This window comes from Mobula birostris, chromosome 4 (assembly GCF_030028105.1).
Source record: "Mobula birostris isolate sMobBir1 chromosome 4, sMobBir1.hap1, whole genome shotgun sequence".
Classification (NCBI taxonomy): Eukaryota; Metazoa; Chordata; class Chondrichthyes; order Myliobatiformes; family Myliobatidae; genus Mobula; species Mobula birostris.
The window spans coordinates 170416386-170436084 of NC_092373.1; the positions used below are offsets into that span (position 1 = coordinate 170416386).

Below are 19699 nucleotides of genomic sequence, written 5' to 3' on the forward strand. Positions count from 1 at the left end.
GGAACTTATAGACCTGTTAGCTTGACATCAGTGGTTGGGAAGTTGTTAGAGTCGATTGTCAAGGATGAGGTTACAGAGTACCTGGAGGCATATGACAAGATAAGTAGAACTCAGCATGGATTTGTTAAAGGAAAATCCTGCCTGACTGACATATTACAAATTTTTGAGGATATTACAAGTAGGCTAGACAAGGGAGATGCAGTGGATGTTGTATATTTGGATCTTCAGAAGGCCTTTAACAAGGTGCCACGCATGAGGCTACTTAACAAGATAAGAGCCCATGGAATTACGGGAAGTTACATACGTGGATAGAGCGTTGGCTGATTGGCAGGAAACAGAATAGGAATAAAGGGCTCCTATTCTGGTGGGCTGCCGGTTACCAGTGGTGTTCCACAGGGGTCTGTGTTGGGGCCGCTTCTTTTTACATTGTACATCAACGATTTGGATTATGGAATAGATGGCTTTGTGGCTAAGTTTGCTGATGATACAAAGATAGGTGGATGGGCCGGTAGTGCTGAGGAAACAGAGAGTCTGCAGAGAAACTTGGATAGATTGGAAGAATTGGCAAAGAAGTGGCAAATAAAATACAGTGTTGGAAAGTGTATGGTTATGCACTTTGGCATAAGAAATAAATGGGCAGACTATTATGTAAATAGGGAGAGAATTCAAAGTTCTGAGATGCAACGGGACTTGGGAGTCCTCGTACAGGATACCCTTAAGGTTAACCTCCAGGTTGATTCACCGGTGAAGAAGGCAAATGCAACGTTGGTGTTCATTTCTAGAGGAATAGAGTATAGGAGCAGGGATGTGATGTTGAGGCTCTATAAGACACCGGTAAGACCTCACTTGGAGTACTGTGGGCAGTTTTGGTCTCCTTATTTAAGAAAGGATGTGCTGACGTTGGGGAGGGTACAGAGAAGATTCACTAGAATGATGCTGGGAATGAGAGAGTTAACTTATGAGGAACGTTTGTCCGCTTTTGGACTGTATTCCTTGGAGTTTAGAAGAATGAGGGGGGACCTCATAGAAACATTTCGAATATTGAAAGGCATGGACAGAGTGGATGTGGCAAAGTTGTTTCCCATGATGGGGGAGTCTAGTACGAGAGGGCATGACTTAAGGATTGAAGGGCGCCCATTCAGAACAGAGATGTGAAGAAATTTTTTTAGCCAGAGGGTGGTGAATCTGTGGAATTTGTTGCCACGTGCGGCAGTGGAGGCCAAGTGATTGGGTGTATTTAAGGCAGAGATTGATAGGTATCTGAGTAGCCAGGGCATCAAAGGTTATGGTGAGAAGGCGAGGGAGTGGACTAAATGGGAGAATGGATCAGCTCATGATAAAATGGCGGAGCAGACTCGGTGGGCCGAATGGCCGACTTCTACTCCCTTGTCTTTTGGTCTTATGGATACGGGCTCTTTGGCCGAGTAAGTTCATTGACAACCATGGTGCCTACTCACCTAACCCCAATTTTCTGTGTTTGGTTCATATCCCTCAAAGCCCTAACCATCCATCAAGTGCTTCTTAAATAATACTATTATACTTGCCTCACTTCTTTCTGTGGCAGCTTGTTCCATGTACTCACCGCCCTCTGCATGAAGAAGTTGCCCCTCAGTTCCATTTTAAATCTCCCCCTTCTCACCCTAGTTCCATGCCCCCTTGTTTTGGTCATCCACCTTATCTGTGCCTCTCATAGTTTTAAACGTTTCTATAATGTTGCTCCTCATTCTCCTATGCTCCAAGGGATAAAGATCTAGCCTGGCCAACCTGTCTTTATAACTCAGCACCTCTATGTCTGCGGTCTTTTCGATTTTAACCACATCTTTCTGCTAAATCGGTGACCAAAACTGTACACAGTATCCCAAGTGAAACCTCACCATTACCTTACAATATATCAGTGCAGCACAATGTTCCAACTCCTATACTCAGTGCCCCAACTGATGAAGGCCAGTGTGCTAAATGCTTTTTTTCACCACCCTGTCCATCTGTGAAGGAAGATAAATATTATTTAAAGTCCCTCCTGCGCAGGGCCCTCTCAAGAAAATTTCCTGAACTCATTACACAAATTCCAAACAAGGTATTGGATATAGCTGGATATGATCTCCAGCACGTTTTGGGCTTCTGTGAATGTTAACTACAAGTGTGGATTGATCAGTTCGAACTTCTGGACAAAACTGCCATCCAACTCCAGTCATTTCACAATCATCATTTTGACTTTTAATTCTAGATTCGTTCAATGACATGAATTTAAAATCCACAGATTGGTAAAACAGTAATTAGAACGTGGAACGTAGGAAATCTACAGCACATTACAGGCCCTTCAGCCCACAATGTTGTGCCAACCATGTAACCTACTCCAGAAACTGCCTAGAATTTCCTTACCGCATAGCCCTCTATTTCTCTAAACTCCATGTACCGAAGAGTCTCATAAAAGACCCTATTGTATCCGCCACTACCACCGTCGCTGGCAGTGCATTCCATGCACCCCCCCCACTCTCTGTGTGGAGAACTTATCTCTGACATCCCTCTTGTACCTACTTCCAAGCACCTTAAAACTATGCCCCCTTGTGTTAGCCATTTCAGCCCTGGGAAAAAGTCTCCGGCTTTCCACATGATCAATCCTTCTCATCATCTTATAAACATCTATCAGGTCACCTCTCATATTCTGTCATTCCAAGGAGAAAAGGTCAAGTTCATTCAACCTATTCTCATAAGTCATGCTCTCCAATCCAGGCAACATCCTTGTAAGTCTCCTCTGCACTCTCTCTATAGTATCATAGAAACATAGAAAATAGGTGCAGGAGGAGGCCATTCGGCCCTTCGAGCCTGCACCGCCATTTATTATGATCATGGCTGATCATCCAACTCAGAACCCCGCCCCAGCCTTCCCTCCATACCCCCTGACCCCCGTAGCCACAAGGGCCATATCTAACTCAACATCCTTCAACATCCTTCCTGTAATGAGTTGACCTGAACTGAACATAGTACTCCAAGTCGGGTCTAACTAAGGTCTTATATAGCTTTAACATTACCTCACGGCTCTAGAACTCAATCCCATGGTTGATGAAGGCCAACACACCATACGCCTTCTTAACAACACTATCAACCTGTGCGGCAGCCTTGAGTGCCCTGTGGACATGGACCCCAAGATCTCGCTGATCCTCCACACTGCCAAGAGCCTTACCATTAATATTATATTCTGTCTTCAAATTTGACCTACCAAAATGAACCATTTCACAATTAACTGGGTTGAACGCCATCTGCCACTTCTCAGCCCAGTTTTGCATCCTCTTGATGTCCCGCTGTAACCTCTGGTAACCCTCTGGACTATCCACAGCACCCCCAACTTTCGTGCCATCAGCAGACTTACTAAACCACCCTTCATCCAGGTTATTTATAAAAATCACAAAGAGGAGTGGTCCCAGAATAGATCCCTGCAGAATACCACTGGTCACCAACCTCCATGCAACTGTCCTTTGCCTTCTGTGGGCAAGCCAATTCTGGATCCACGAGGCAAGGTCTGAAACTCATAACTTCAGAATCAGGCTAGTTATCAGTATCCAAGACCTCCAGTTACCATACCAGTAATAATCATGGGTGCCTGGAATACAGTGCCAGGGTGGCAGTGGAGGTGGATGTGGCAGAGGCATTTAAGATTTACATGTAGGCAGAAGGGACTAATTTAGTGGGCTTTCAAATACTAGTTTAAGTACTTCAGCACAACATTGTAGTCCAAAGGGCCTACTCTGGCACTGTACTGTTTGTTGTCCAAACACTGTGCAACTGAATTCATTATAGGCTGGCCAAAATGTAAGGAGCTCATGTGGCATTTAAACACAGTATGGTCAAGGTGGGAGGAGTAGACTGATTAGGTGCTGTAATCAGATATGTATTTCAGTAAAGAGAGCCTGTTCATTTGTCACTGGGCCATGCCTTTTCTCACCTGTATCTTGGCATACAGCTTGACTGTTGGATTAATGCAGGTCTGTTCTCTGTCATGGGAGCTGGTAATTGTGCGTTGGGTCAGCTATTTAACTGTTAGTGCAATAGAGCCTGTGTTTGCTCAAGTTAAATTAGCTCAACTATCTCCGTAGTTGCCAGAATATTTCCACACTCTGCAGCAGGAAGGTTGTGAACTGGCTTAAGGGTTCAAAGTAACAAGTTTCTACGACTATAATTAGACTGTACAGATGCACATACAGACATCTCACCTCTCCCAGAAGTTCCGGGAGTCTCCCGCATATTGATAGTGGCTCCCTGATGCCTGCAAATTATATACAATATCCCGGAAATCGATTTTTTTGAGAGCGAGAGAGAGAGAGAGAGAGCCATGGCAGAGTGTTCCAAAAAAAGAAAATATGAAACATATGTCACCCCAGACTACACTAAAGTGTACCCCTGCCTAATAGGGGTCACAGATAATGACAGTGTTGCTTGCTTCACTGTTTGCAACAGTGACTTTTCTATTGCCCATGTTGTGAGTTTAACAGGTGTCATTCATTCATTAGCATAGCTAACATTATTTAAACTAGCTGGCTAGCTGCTAAGGCGCTACTCTATTGCAGACATCCCACCTCTCCCAGAAGTTCCTGGAGTCTCCTGCAAATTGATGGTGAAATGAGTTTTTGCAGGGTGGAATGTCTGCATATATTACACTTTAAGAATCATAACAAAATATGGGAGAATAAGAAGTGTTCAGTTGGTTTGTGCAATTCATAATACTTCAAAATAAAGGGGGAAATAAAGATTACTGGTACTTGAGACTTTGGAGTGTCCCAAGATAAAGCAGGCTAATCCACCTGTGACTTTTAGAAACAGTTTGAAGACAAAATATAAAGAGCTTAGGTTTTACAGAGCTTAGAGCAAAGGAAAAAGTCCCAGAGTTCCATGCAGGTGGATATTCAAGCAAACACTCAAGCAGGGTTGGAGACTGCAATTCAAGTGACTTAAAACTTGGTCAGTGAGGTAAGTTTAATGGAGGAGACACTTAATCTTTAGAGCTTAGGACTCTGGTGTCCGAAGGCATCTCTGCTGATGTGAGCAGTTATGGAAGAGTGATGGCTAGAGTCACACAGCACAGAAATATGTCCTTTGGCCCACTAATGACCAGAAAGCACCCATTATCACTATCCTCTCTGCTTCTGATCACACTTTCGCCCATCACTGTATCTCCTTATCCTTTCCCCCCGTCTCTATTACCCACACATTCTCCCTCTTGTTCCACTCCTCACTTCCTTTCCTCTGTTCCCTGCTTTATCTTCCTCTCCAGATAACATCATTTTCAGCCCTTTGTCACTTCCACCAATCACATCTCAGCATCTGATATTATTCCTTCTCTCACAACTCCCTCATCTGCTAATCACCTCCCTCACCTGGATCCACCGATCAATTTCTCTTGCGCCACCCCATCCCTCCAACTTTTTATACTGGCTAACTCCCCATTTCCAGTCCAGTCCAGATGAAGGGTCTCAACTCAAAACGTCGAATGTATATTTCCCTCCATAGGTGCTTCTAGACTTGCTCAGTTTCTCCAGCACCTTTGTGTGTTGCTCCAGATTTCCAGCATCTAAAGTCTCTTGTGTCTACACTAATCCCATTTTATTCTCCCCACATTTCCAACTCCCTCCATATTCAATGATGTACCTTTACACCAGGTATAGTTTGTGGTGGCCAGTTTAGGGAGGGATCCCAAGCACCCTAAGAAAACTAAGAGTGTCAAGAGAAGTTATGTAAACTCTTTGAGTCAGCAACAGAGATCAGGACCAAACCTGTGCCACTGAACTACCCAACCAAGATTTTTGAATCTTCAAGAGCTTTAGAGGTGGAGGAGATTGGAGAGAAGGTGAAGTGTGGTAACCACAAACCCAAGCTGGATTGGAATGGACAACACAGAAATGAGTCATTTGACTCATCTAGCCCATTTGTGTGCTTATAATCCACTTGAATCTCCCATTCCTTCTGGTCTACTCTATCAGCCTTATGTGCCTTGCCAATATCGCATTATACACAGCTATGATCCTTGCCTCAACAGCATCTTCTAAAGCAAAATACCATAGACACCAGAAATCTGACATAAAGCTGTGCTAGTGTTCCACTCATTTTTATTCCTGACTGCAACTCAATTGTGTTTCTGTCTGCTATTTAAATGATAAAGTGATTTCAACTGCTCTTAAAAATGTAACCTGTGCTTCAGTTAGGAGCCGGTTTTGTAACGTTCCACAAACTGAATAATCTCTCAGTGCATCATTAAGCCAATCACTGAACTGACAATGCTCAGACTACCTCTTCAATTCACCCACATACACTGAAATGGACTCCCCTTCCTTTTGATTCCACTTATGAAACTTAAAGCGTACTGCAATCAACAATGCTTTCAGTTCTACATGTTCCTGCATTTTTTTTACAATTCATCAAAGCTCATTTCGACTAGTTTGGTTGGAGCATTTAAACTTCTAAACAAACTGTATGCCTTTAAACCCAATTTACTCAGCAAAATTGGCACTCACTTTTCATTGGCTTTTTCATTTGCTTCAATATACTATTCAATTTGCTTAGTATAGCATATTCTGTTATCTCTTGTGCAATCAAATATGCCCATCTTTCCGATGTAGCCTGCCAATTCTGCTTTTTAAATTTTTTTTGACTATTATCACCTGGTACTCATTGTTTATGAATCCATGAATTTGTCTGTTTTCTGCCTTTTTTTTTAAAGGTCCAACATCTCTGTCCCTTTCTGAAGAAATATGTGTTGCACTACTTTTTACTTGACCTTCCCTAGCTGCGCTGCTTTTTAAAACTCAGATGTCTTACTGCACTTCAACAGATAGGTAGTCATCTAAGGTCCATTTCAAACTTCCTCATTGCCACTGTTACATTTTGTAACTCCAAAACATAAAATGAATTAAAAGGGAACACAGAACTGGAAATGTGTGTCATGGTTTACTTTTTACTTCAAGGGATGTGAAGTATTACTGAAATATTAAATATACAACACCCTCTGTGAAAAGGTTGCCCCTCAGGCTCCTTTGAAAGCTTTCCCGTTTCACCTTAAATCAATATCTTCCAGATTTAGATTTTTTTCCACCAGGTGTAAAGCCATGACCTTATCTTTACCCATCATAATACTATGAACCTCCATAACAACGGTTTCCAACCTGGGGTCCACGAACCCCTCAGTTAATGGTAAGGTGCCATGGCATAAAAAGGTTGGGAATACCTGCTATATAAGATCATGCCGCAATCTCCTTTACTCCAAGGGGAAAACATGCTCATCTATCCAAATCAGTGCATCACATCAAAGCCAGTCACTACATGAGGAATACCATGTGTGCTTTGTAGAAGGAACCATGTGAAGACACATTATAGCAGTCCATTCCGATATTTTGCTGGAACCCTGTGGACCTTTGCTCAGAACATTGCTCATGTTCAGACTTGGTCACCAAGATACAAGAGCATTCAGATTCTTTCTCACCTGTGTTTATTTAGTGCTCTGGCAAGTTGAGGCAATGCACTCTTGAACCCCAATGAACTTTCCATTACAGCCACAAAAGTAACTAAACACAGCTGCAGGTTGATTAGTGATGTTCATTTTTGTGCATAGTTGTGGACTTGGACGTATTCTTGTCATGACCTTCAATCTTTGATCACTCTGCATTATTTTATCTATGATCTTTTTCCAAATTTATTAATAAAAATCACTTTCTACATACAAAATCCCAGTCTTTAGATGTCATTTGGATTTAATTGCAGCAATGCCCAGGAGATTAAACTTTGAAGTTGGCAACTCGAGTGCACTTAGGATTTTTAATTTGTTTGAGGATATTGAACCCTCCAACATGGCTCTGATCTACAGCTAACTGATGTATTTCTTCCCATCTTTTGATGATGATACAGCAGTCCAAAAACTTGATTATCTGTAATTAAGGTATCAGTATTATATGGAGAAGTTTCTAAGTGTCATGATTAAAGTTACAGCACTCCAGTGACCTCCACATAGTTTGTGTGTGAGAGTTGAGTAAACAGCATTGGGATTAAATTCTGTAGCTATTACAGTAACAACGTTAAATAAACATTTATGCCCGGCCCCTTAAAGTTTCAGGGAAAAAAACAAAATGTGGTTTGAGAGACAGGTTTTGAGCATCTTGGAGGGACAAAGAGGCAAAGAAGTTTAGGGAGAAATTATAATCACAAGATTTTCTTCAGATGTTGGAAATCCACGGCAACACAAACAAAATGCTTCAGGAATTTAGCAGGTCAGGCAGCATCTGTGGAGGGGAATAAACAGTTGAAATTTTGGGTGGAGAACAGTAGTAATGAAGAGTCTTGGACTGAAACATCAGTTGTTCATTCCATTCCATAAATGTTGTCTGACCTGTTGAGTTCCTCCAGCATTTTATTTATGTCCTAAGAAGGGCACTGCAGTGCTTAGGAGCTTGGCAGATGAGTATATTTTTATTGGATATACAAGTGACTGCAGGTGCTAGAATCTTGAGCAACAGACAATCTGCTGGTGGGACTCAGTGTGTCAAGCAGCATCTGTGTGGAAATGAGTTACTGGCATTTCAAACAGATTGAAACCCTGCATCAGGACAGGCATTGGAGAGAGGAGATGCCCGGTACAAAGAGGAGAGAGGGAGGGATGACGAGATCAGTGGAAAGGAGAAGGGGCAGTGATCCCAAAAGTTAGTGGTTGGAGGAGAATGTAAGAAAGAAGCCATGGAGTCAATCAGCAGAGAAACAAGCTCTTGCTCATCTTGTACATGCTCCCATTTATCACACTTAATCTGTAGCCTTCTGTGCCTTGGTGATTCGAGTCTGCCACACTTGGATCTGCAGTAGATGAGCTAAGTGTCTGACATTGAATTTTCCAACTTACCCCTCAGTCTCCTTTCTCCTTCCTCTTGACCTACTCAGTTGCACCCTGTTCCCAATCACATTGTTTCTTTCCCATCTTCCATTTACTCTACCAACCCATTACCCAGGAATCCTCCCACAGGGACTCGTCACCCACTGTTCCCATTTGCTTTCCCCAACTCCCTTCATTAAATCCACGCTTCACTTTTCTTTCCGATCAGATTTCATCATTTGCAGCCATTTGACACCTACAACTTCAACCTCCTAGTCTCTGTTGATATTTCTAGTCTCCCTTCCTTTGTCTAGCAATCCCCTCTTAGAGCCAACTATCACTTGTCAGCTCTTGCTGCACCCTTTCCACCCTTTACACTGGCTATCTCCCTGCACTATTTCACTCTGGATGAAGTGTCTTGATTCCAAATATTGACTCAAAATCTCCTCCCACAGATGCTGCCTGACTTGCAGATTTCCTCTAATAGTTTGTCTTTTGCTCCAGGTTACAACATAAGTAGTCTCTTGTGCTTCTGTCTAACATCTACATTGCTAAATATGTGCACTTTGCTTCAACCAGTAGCATCTGGTAACACATCTGCAGTTGAATTCATCTTAACCACGCACAATTAGACTTTAAGATCATAAGACGTAGGAGCAGAATGAAACCATTCAGCCCATTGAGTCTGCTCTGCCATTCCATCATGACTGATTTATTATCCCTCATAACTCCATTCTCCTGACACCCTGACTAATCAAGAACTTATCAACCTACACCTGAATTATTACTAATGACTTAGCCATCACAGTCATCTGTGGCAATGAATTCCACAGATTCATCACCTTCAGGCTAATGAAATTCCACCTTATTCTGAGGCTATACCCTCTGGTCCTAGACTCACACTATAGGAAGCATCATCTCCATATCCACTCTATCTAGGCCTTTCAATATCCAGAAGCTTTCAATGAGATCCCCCAACATTCTTCTAAACCCCAGGCCAGTGCTATCAAACACTCCTCATATGTTAACTGCTTCATTTCCAGAATCATTGTAATAAACCTCCTCTGGACCTTCCACAATGCCAGTACATCTTTTCTTAAATACCGGGGCCCACAACTGCTCCAAGTGCAGTCCGACCAATGGCTTATAAACCCTCAGCGTTACATCCTGGCTTTTATATTCTGGACCTCTTGAAATGAATACTAAAATTGCATTTGCCTTCCTCATCACTGACTCAACCTGCAAGTTAAACTTTAAGGTATCCTGCACAAGGACTCCTGAGTCCCTTGGCACCCCTGATTTGTTAATTTTCTCCCTGTTTAGAAAAATTGCACTTTTATTCCTTCCAGCAAAGTGCATTACCATACATTATACTTCATGGCCAATCCTTTGCTCTTTCACCAAATCTGTCTAAATTGCTTCCTCAATACTACCTACAGTATCTGTGTATCATCTGCAAACTTGACCCACAAACTCATCAATCATTGACATGTGGTATAATGTCAAAAGAAGCGGTCCCAACACAGACCTCTATGAAACACAGCTATTCACTGACAGCCAAAAAGAAAAGGCCCACTTTATTCCCAATTTGCTCTTGCGAGTAATCCATGTTAGTATCTTTCCTGTAATACCCTGGGCATTTATCTTGTTTAGCAGCCTCATATGCAGTACCTTGTTAAAGGCCATCTAAAAATGCAAGTAAGCAACATCCACGGTTCCTTTATTTATCTTGCCTATTATTTCTCAAAGACTTCCAGCAGATTTGTCACGTTTAAGGAAACAATGCTTACCTTGCATGATATTCTGCATAGGTACGTTGCAATGAGACAGGGAAAGGATGGTAAGGTACAGGAACCATGGTGTACAAAGGCTGTTGAGAATTTAGTCAACAAGAAAAGAAAAGCTTATGAAAGGTTCAAAAAACTGGGTAATGATAGAGATCTAGAAAGTTATATGGCTAGCAGGAAGGAACTTAAGAATGAAATTAGGAGAGCCAGAAGGAGCCATGAGAAGGCCTTGGCAGACAGGATTAAGGAAAACCCCAAGGCATTCTACAAGTATGTGAAGAGCAAGAGGATAAGATGTCAGAGAATAGGAACAATCAAGTGTGACAGTGGAAAAGTGTGTATGGAACCGGAGGAGATAGCAGAAGGACTTAATGAATACTTTGCTTCAGTATTCACTATGGAAAAGGACCTTGGTGATTATAGGGATGTCTTACAGTGGACTGAAAAGCTTGAGCATATAGACATTAAGAAAGAGGATGTGCTGGAGCTTTTGGAAAGCATCAAGTTGGATAAGTCACCGGGACCGGATGACATATACCCCAGGCTACTGTGGGAGGCGAGAGAGTAGATTACTGAGCCTCTGGTGATGATCTTTGCAGCATGAATGGGGAATGGAGAGGTCCCGGAGGATTGGAGGGTTGTGGATGTTGTTCCCTAATTCAAGAAAGTGAGTAGAGAGAGCCCATGAAATTATAAACCAGTGAGTCTTACTTCAGTGGTTGGTAAGTTGATGGAGAAGATCCTGAGAGGCAGGATTTATGAACATTTGGAGAGGCATAATATGATTAGGAATAATCAGCATGGCTTTGTCAAAGGCAAGTTGTGCCTTATGAGCCTGATTGAATTTTTTGAGGATGTGACTAAACACATTGATGAAGGTAGAACAGTATATGGATTTCAGCAAGGCATTTGATAAGGCACCCCATGCAAGATTTATTGAGAAAGTAAGGAGGTATGTGATCCAAGGGGACTTTGCTTTGTGGATCCAGAATTGGCTTGCTCACAGAAGGCAAAGAGTGGTTGTAGATGGGTCATATTCTGCATGGTGGTCAGTGACCAGTGGTGTGCCTTAGGGTTCTGTTCTGGGAACCCTTCTCTTTGTGATTTTTATAAATGACCTGGATGAGGAAATGGAGGGATGGGTTCGTAAATTTGTTGATGACACAAAGGCTGGGGGTGTTGTGGATAGTATGGAGGGCTGTCAGAGGTTACAGCAGGATATTGATACAATGCAAAACTGGGCTGAGAAGTGGCAGATGGAGTTCAACCCAGATAAGTGCAAGGTGGTTCATTTTGGTAGGTCAAATATGATGGCAGAATATAGTATTAATGGTAAGACTCTTGATCAGAGGGATCTTGGGGTCCGAGTCCATAGGACACTCAAAGCTGTTGCGCAGGTTGAGTCTGAAGTTAAGAAGGCATACGGTGCATTGGCCTTTGTCAACCATGGGATTGAGTTTAGGAGCTGAGAGGTAATGCTGCAACTATATAGGACCCTGGTCAGACCCCACTTGGAGTACTGTGCTCAGTTCTGGTCACCTCACTACAGGAAGGACGTGGAAACCATAGAAAGGGTGCAGAGAAGATTTACAAAGATGTTGCCTGGATTGGGGAGCATGCTATATGAGAATAGGTTGAGTGAACTCAGCCTTTTCTCCTTGGTGCAACGGAGGATGAGAGGTGACCTGATAGAGGTGTATAAGATGATGAGAGGCATTGATCATGTGGATAGTCAGAGGCTTTTTCCCAGGGCTGAAATAGCTAACATGAGAGGGAACAGTTTTAAGGTGCTTGGAAGTAAGTACAGAGGAGATGTCAGGGCCAAGTTTTTTACACAGAGGGTGGTGGGTGCATGGGATGGGTTGCCCAGCGACGGTGGTGGAGATGGATATGATAGGGTGTTTTAAGAGACTCCTGGATAGGTACTTGGAGCTTAGAAAAACAGAGGGCTATGGGTAACCCCAGGTAATTGTTAAAATAAGTACACGTTCAGCATAGCATTGTGGGACGAAGGGCCTGTATTGTGCTGTAGGTTACACATGCATTACTAAATGACGAAAAAAGAGGACAGCATGTCCTCATAATCTAAAAAAAACCTTGAAATACTAGAGAAAAAATGAGGGATGCACTGCATTATGACTGTCTCAATCAAAAGGGACAGGAATATCCTTTTATTTGCTATAGTATGAATCCTGTGAAATCTGATCAGTAAGACTTGCCATAAGTTTTTAGTGTTCCAATTTCAATCACTAGAATAAAATTAATGAATGAAAATTGTTTGAATTATTGAGGCTTTTGCATTGGGATGGAGGATATGTTGGAGTCTAACAGAGATGATGAGATTATGAATGAAATGGATAATACAAATCATTCCATGTGACAAGGGGAAATTAAATCAAGATCATGAGAGGAATAGTGCAGTCGACTGAAGACCTTTCTGTCTCAAGCAATTGACTGAATGTAGTAAGGGCTACATTTCCTTGCATGGTGCTGCCAGGTCTCCTGTGCTGGGAGCAGTGGTATTCTTGCAGTTGGGTTCCCATGCAGACTTTTACAGAGTAGCACCTTAGATAATACAAATGCCCTCACCATGAGTGAGCACTAAATCTCTTTGAAGTTCCTTGGGTAACCTTGAAAAGACCCACCTCACCACCATGAAGTGTAAAGCATGAACGTAGATCTTGTCCACAGCTGGTCTATCAACATACACAGCTGTATAAAAGTGTACTTGGGTCACATATGGAAAATTGTGTTTAGTTCTGGTTGCCACATTATAGAGAGGATGTGGAGATTTTGGAGAGGGTGCAGAGAAGGTATGAGCTACAAGTAGGAGCGGTAGAGAGAGATGGATCATGTACAGGCAGAGGTGATTTTGTTTAAGACCATAAGATATAAGAGCAGAACTATACTTTTTGGGCCGTTGAGTGTGCTCCACTATTTCATCATGGCTGATCCATTTTCTCTCTCAGCCTCCATCTTCTGCCTTCTCCCCATACCCCTTCATATCCTGACTAATCAAGAACCTAGCAACCTCTGCCTTAAATATACCCAATTACTTGGCCTCTACAGCCACTTGTGGCAATGAATTCCGCAGACCCACCACTTTCAGGCTAAGGAAACTCCTCCTCATCTCCATTCTGAAAGGGTGGCCTCCTATTCTGAGGCTGGGTACTCTGGTTTTAGACTCTCCCACCATAGGAAACATCCCCTCCACATCCACTCTGTCAAGGTCTTTCAATTTGGTATTCTGTTCAGCACAGACATTGTGGGCCAAAGGTGAGAGTGGGAAAGTTTGAGGGAGATATGAATGATTTAGAAATCTACCTCCCAGGCCAGACACTAAAGCCTAGCAAAGGCTCGAATAATTTCTTGTACATGAGGTTTTAAAAGAAGACAAAGTAATGTACAAGTGGCAGCAGCCACTGAGGGGTCTTCCTTGCCTAAATTCCTGTGCACCACCATTAATCTCGGCACCACTATTTCTATTTCCTCGACTGTACCTTCAGACAGGAAGGGAAGTTGGTGTCACTGTTAAGACCATTACTTATATTTTCCGCTCCCTAAATACCCTTGAGGAGGTGATGGTGAGCTATCCTTTTGAAGTTATTGGGTGAAGGTTATCCTACAGTGCTGTTGGAGATGGCGTTCTAGGATTTAGACTCAGCAATAATGAGAGGCCGGCAATAGACTTCTAAGGCAGTGGGAAACTGCAACTGAGGGTGTTGCCGTGTGCCTTTCCAGTTGATAGCCATTGTGGTTTATTTGCCTGAACGAACTATTCTCACACTGACTAGAAATGGACTCCTTGATTCACATGTCGATGGGTGGAACAGTCACTGAGGACATGGTGAAGTTGAAGGGCCTTTTTCTGTGTTGCATGACTGCATGCACCTCAATGACCAGCCTCTGCACATTGTTGAATTTAGTCTGCTTATTCTCTAGTTTTGAGATTCATGCTTTCTCAAAAAATCTCTGTATGTGTATTCTTTGTCTAATCGCTGTGTATTGTTAGCTATTTTACTTCTCTACCACAGCTCAGCAACTGTATCATTCTATGCACTGTCACGTTAAAATTTACCATCCACTTCTCCTCAATAGTAGAAGCACAAAGGAGGGATGAAGAGAGAAGCCATGGGAATAGTCAGCAGAGCCTTCAGCACGGGTACCCCTCTCAGGGATATACAGTATAGATGAATCATGACAGACTAGCTATGTCAGTGTTCTGGATTCTTTCTGTCACATCACATCGAACCTGGCAATGTGTGGTAATATTTATAGGCTCACACTGCTGGTATGTGTGCTTCCATGTTTACAGCTGAGCAGCTAAGCATCTAGGCAGTTCTCCGTGCTGATATCACGGTGTACAATAACAGGGATCTGTGCCATGTGCTGGGGAGCAAGTGTTGGTGGGGTCAATATTTATAGATCTGTACACAGCAACTAACGGCAGGAGAGCTGTGCGCTGACTTCCACAGTTGGATATTTTACATTTTGATTCAAGTCCTCTTTCCTTGCAGCTCTGAGTGGTTCCTGTGTTTTGGCTCCATATTCCTGAATGCCTGGATTGGGACATTTCACCGAAACGCTGACCAACGGGTGGCAGTTTTATATTAAGTGATCAGCAGAGTTTATAGGTAAGGTTTTGACTCCTTGCCATATTGAAGCCATTGATTGCAATTTATATTCAGTCGAAGTTAAGAGCTTTCAGGCTGTGTTGTGCTGTGACCTTTTCTTGCTGTATTAAACACTGTCTGCAGAAATTATTTTAGAATCTGATTTGGACTGTACCACATCATACACAAGATAAAACATAGCCAGCATTTTTGTCCACTATTTTCATCCTGCAGGCATTCTCCTCATTGAAACCACTCACTCCATGACATTCTCATCAGCTGAAGGTGCAGAACAGTACCTTTGATTTGATTTCCTCACTAACTACTGCTGAAGTTAATTGCAGATCTAATAGTCACCAATTTAGTGTCCTTCTTGATGAAATGTTGCTTGAAAAAGATTCATACTGATTACCATTGTCAAAGTCATGGTCAGAGGCCTGGGAAGGGGTTATCTGGATGCTGCCGGGATTGGAAGGTATGAGCAGTAAGGAGAGGTTGGACCGACTTGGGTTATTTTCTCTGGAATATCAGAGGCTGAGGGGAGTCCTGATAGAAGTTTATTTATTATGTTATGACAGGTGCAGTTAGATTAGGCAGTCGGAATCTTTTCCCAGAGTAAAGATGTCAAATACTAGCCCACATGCATTTAAGGTGATGGAGGAAGGTTTAAAGGAGATGTGCGAGGTAAGTATTTTACCCAGAGAGTGATGGGTCCTTGGAATGAGCTGCAATGGGCGATGGTGGATGCAGATACATTAGCAGTTTTTAAGAGGCTTTTCGATAGATCTGAATATACTGTACAGGGAATTGAGGGATATGGATAACAGGCCGGTAAGAGAGGTTTAGTTTATTGTAGCATTATGTTTGGCACAGACAGGTTGTGTTGAAGGGCCTGTTTCTATATGTAGAGCTATGAGAAAAATAGGTATAAAAGATATATGTAATGAATTCCTACCCTCTGGGTATACTTTTTAGGGTTGATTATACAGGGATTAATTCCTTGACCGTCTCCCTTTCACTTTTTACTCCTTTGCAGCCAAACTATGGACAGCGTTGTACGTATCATTGAACTCCTTCACCTTAGAATCTTTGTGCAATAACAGAGAATGTCTCATTGCGTCTAAATATAGTTCATGAAAGCAGCATTGTTGTGCTTTGGAGTGAGTTGAGGAATATCAGTTACAGGAACAGGTTAGAATGGTTGAAGCTAATTTCCACTTAGATACCATGCTTATGAGATATTGGCATTTCAGACAGGATTGTGGATAGGACTGGGCCAAGACATCTTAGGCTCAATTTGGTCAGTGTCTGGATATTTAAAGCAGATACTGTTCAACAATGTCTCCTGATGAAGGATCTCAGCCAGAAACTTCGACTGTTTATTCATTTCCATAGATGCTGCCTGACCTTCTGAGTTCTTCCAACATTTTGTGGGTATTGATAATGTCTCCGAATGTTGGATCATCATGTAGTGCGAACATTGCGGAAAATACAGTGCAAAATCTTGATTAAATAATTTGAGTGTGGGCATCAGCTTGGCTACCCATTCATAGTATCTGTTGGCTCCACCTACATGAAAATTGCTGAAAGGTACAATGATCTTTGAGCAATAATGCACAGAAACAGGCCTTCCAGCTAAACTCATCCACACCAACTAAAATTCCAGTTTAGGCTAGTCCCATTTAGTCCATATCCTTCTAAGCCTTTCCAATACCTGTCCAAGTCCCTTTTAAGTTTTGTTAATATGCCTGTCTCAACCACTTCCTTTGGTAGCTCATTTCACATACGGACCGCCGTCTGAGTGAAAAGGTTGCATCTCAAGTTCCTATTAAATCCTCTCCTTTCACCTTAAACCTGTACCCTGTGGTTCAGCGCTGGGAAAAAAAAAGACTCTCCACATTGATCTCATCCGTGCTGCTCATGATTTTATACACCTCTGTAAGATCACCCCTCATTCTCCTATGCTCCAAAGAAGAAAGATCCAACCTGCTCAAGCTTTCTCCATAACTCAGTCTCTTGAATCCCAGCAGCATCTTTGTTCACCTTCTATAGACTCTTTCCAGCTTAATGATATCTTTCCCCTGGTACTTGGTCATAGAGGACTGAGTCTAATGAACACAATGATTTAACAACAAAACAGATGTGCATTTCACATCATCTGCAAGCTCTTGTTTCTGGGAGGAGTCTAAAGAACCAGGTGACTTGGAAATGTGTTTGATTTTGGAAACGGTGCACCAGGGTAAGAGCACAAGTAGAGGTAAAGCTCAAAATGCTGATTTCTACTCTGAGATGAAGGATTTGCATTTCTGTGGCAGCTTTCACAATCAGAGCAGAGCCCAAAGCACCTTATAGCCAACAAAGAACCATTGATGTCAATATGGAAAATGTGGCAATTGACACCTGGGAGAACAGACAGGATTCTATGACTGCATACAGAGGCCATATTGCACTGTACAATACTCCTCTTATTGCCGAGACTATGTAGTCAATCCCAGACTTTGTGACAACGCTGAGCCAAGGGTAAATCTCACTCTATACTTTGGTGGGGGTGTGCAGGATGAGTTGCTGTTGCACCTCAGATTATACAATGGTCCTATGCTGACTAGCTTCTGTCTGCCAAACCAAACCATTGATGTAAGAACTGGACCACCCTATCTTGGATGATGCTGTACCTCTGATCTTCCGACTTAGTGTCATAGCGTAATGCAGCGTGGAAATACGTCCTTTGGCATAACTTGTCACTGCCGACCATGGCGCTCACCTGAGCTCATCCTATTTGCCTGTGTTTGGCTCATATCCCTTTCCAATCCATGTACTTGTCCAAGAGTCTCTTAAATGTCGTTGTACCCGCCTCAACCACTTCCTCTGACAGCTCACTTCATAACTCTATGACTCTCCGTTCCTCTTTCCACAGATGCGGCCAGACCTGCTGAGTCTTTCAAGTAGCTCCTGTTTTTATTTCTGAGTCTTCCTGCCCCTCTCTTTCAATCTTCCTCCGCAGTTTGGTGCAAAGGGATCTGCAGTACCATTTGCATAGAATCCCTCCAGAAAGGGCTGGTTTATAACCTGGGTTGAGATTAGATTATGAGGACACGCAGTCCTCTCTTATTGTCATTTGGTAATGCATGCATTAAGAAATGATACAATTTGTTCCTCCAGAATGATATCACAGAAACACAAGACAAACCAAGACTAAAAAACTGACAAAAACCACATAATTATAACATATAGTTACAACAGTGCAAGCAAAACCGTAATTTGATAGAAGAACAGACCATGGGCACGGTAAAAAAAAATCTCAAAGTCTCTGGAAAGTCCTATCATCTCACGCAGACGGTTGAATGAAGAAAACTTTTCCTGCCATGAGCTTCCAGTGCCAAAAACTTGCCGATGCAGCATCCTGGAAGCTCCCGACCACAGCCCGACTTTGCATCCGTCCGAAAACTTGGACCAGCTCTCTGACACCGAGCACCATGTCTGCCGAGCGCTTCGAACCCGGCCCCGGCAACGGGCAATAGGCAAAGCCGAGGATCTGGGGCCTTCCCCTCCGGATATTCTCGATCGCACAGTAGCAGCAGCAGCTAAGCAGGCATTTCAGAAGTTTCTCCAGATGTTCCTCCGAGCTTCTCGTGGCTGTCTCCATCAAATCAGGATTGTGCGCGGCATTCTACTTCACAAATACGATATCAATTCGCAGCGACCGTGCGCGCTGCGTCGCACCGCCATCTTCTCCTCCCCTCCCTGCATGTAATGCTGAGCCAAGGGTACCTCTCACTCTATACTGCATGCTGTCCATACAGATTATTTCACGATATCGGTGTATTAAGGTAATGGAAGGGATAAGCAATAACACAATGCAGGAGAGCATGTAAGAATGAATGAAGTAAGCGCTTGTTGGGTCAGAGAGGCATACAGCAGATGGAACTATTTAAACACAGCAAAGGTGCAAAGCCCACGCATCGGAAAATAGCAAACGTGATCCATGCTTGTACCAGAATGTTGTAATCAAGGACGCAACATTTCATGGAACATCATAGTGTAGGAGGCACCAAAAAGGATGTTTTTAGCCCTGTAAGATTGAGTTTTCATTATTCCCCACTCTCTGCATAAATCTCTCTCATTTACTCGCAAGGATTCTCCTTGCATGTGTCACAGCTTGCACTTGTGTTGGAAATAATGTGGCGGCCTTCTCCTTCTCAGGAGCATCCTTGAATGGCATTTGTCACGAGACCATAAGTCCAAAAATGTAGAGCAAAGAGGTCAACGTGAAGAAAGTTGTAAAATAAAGGAATGAGAAGGAAGGTCTCAGGATGCGAGTTCCAGAATTTAGCTCCCTGCCATTATTGGAGTGATTAAATTCCAAGATGGTGAGGAGACCAGAATTAGAGGAGATCACTGCGATTGTAGGTTACATAGAAATCATATGAAATCTATAATGTAGAAGCAGGACATTGGGT

General features: G+C 42.8%; 1 protein-coding gene across 3 annotated transcripts in view; it reads left to right on the plus strand.

Annotated features, from left to right (window-relative positions):
- Positions 1–19699, plus strand: part of bmpr1ba (bone morphogenetic protein receptor, type IBa) — a 604340-nt gene that overhangs the window by 279220 nt on the left and 305421 nt on the right. For all 3 annotated transcript variants that reach the window (XM_072256455.1, XM_072256456.1, XM_072256457.1), the window contains exon 3: positions 15147–15263. The gene's annotated coding sequence lies outside the window, so the exon portion shown is untranslated. The remainder of the gene's footprint in view (positions 1–15146; positions 15264–19699) is intronic.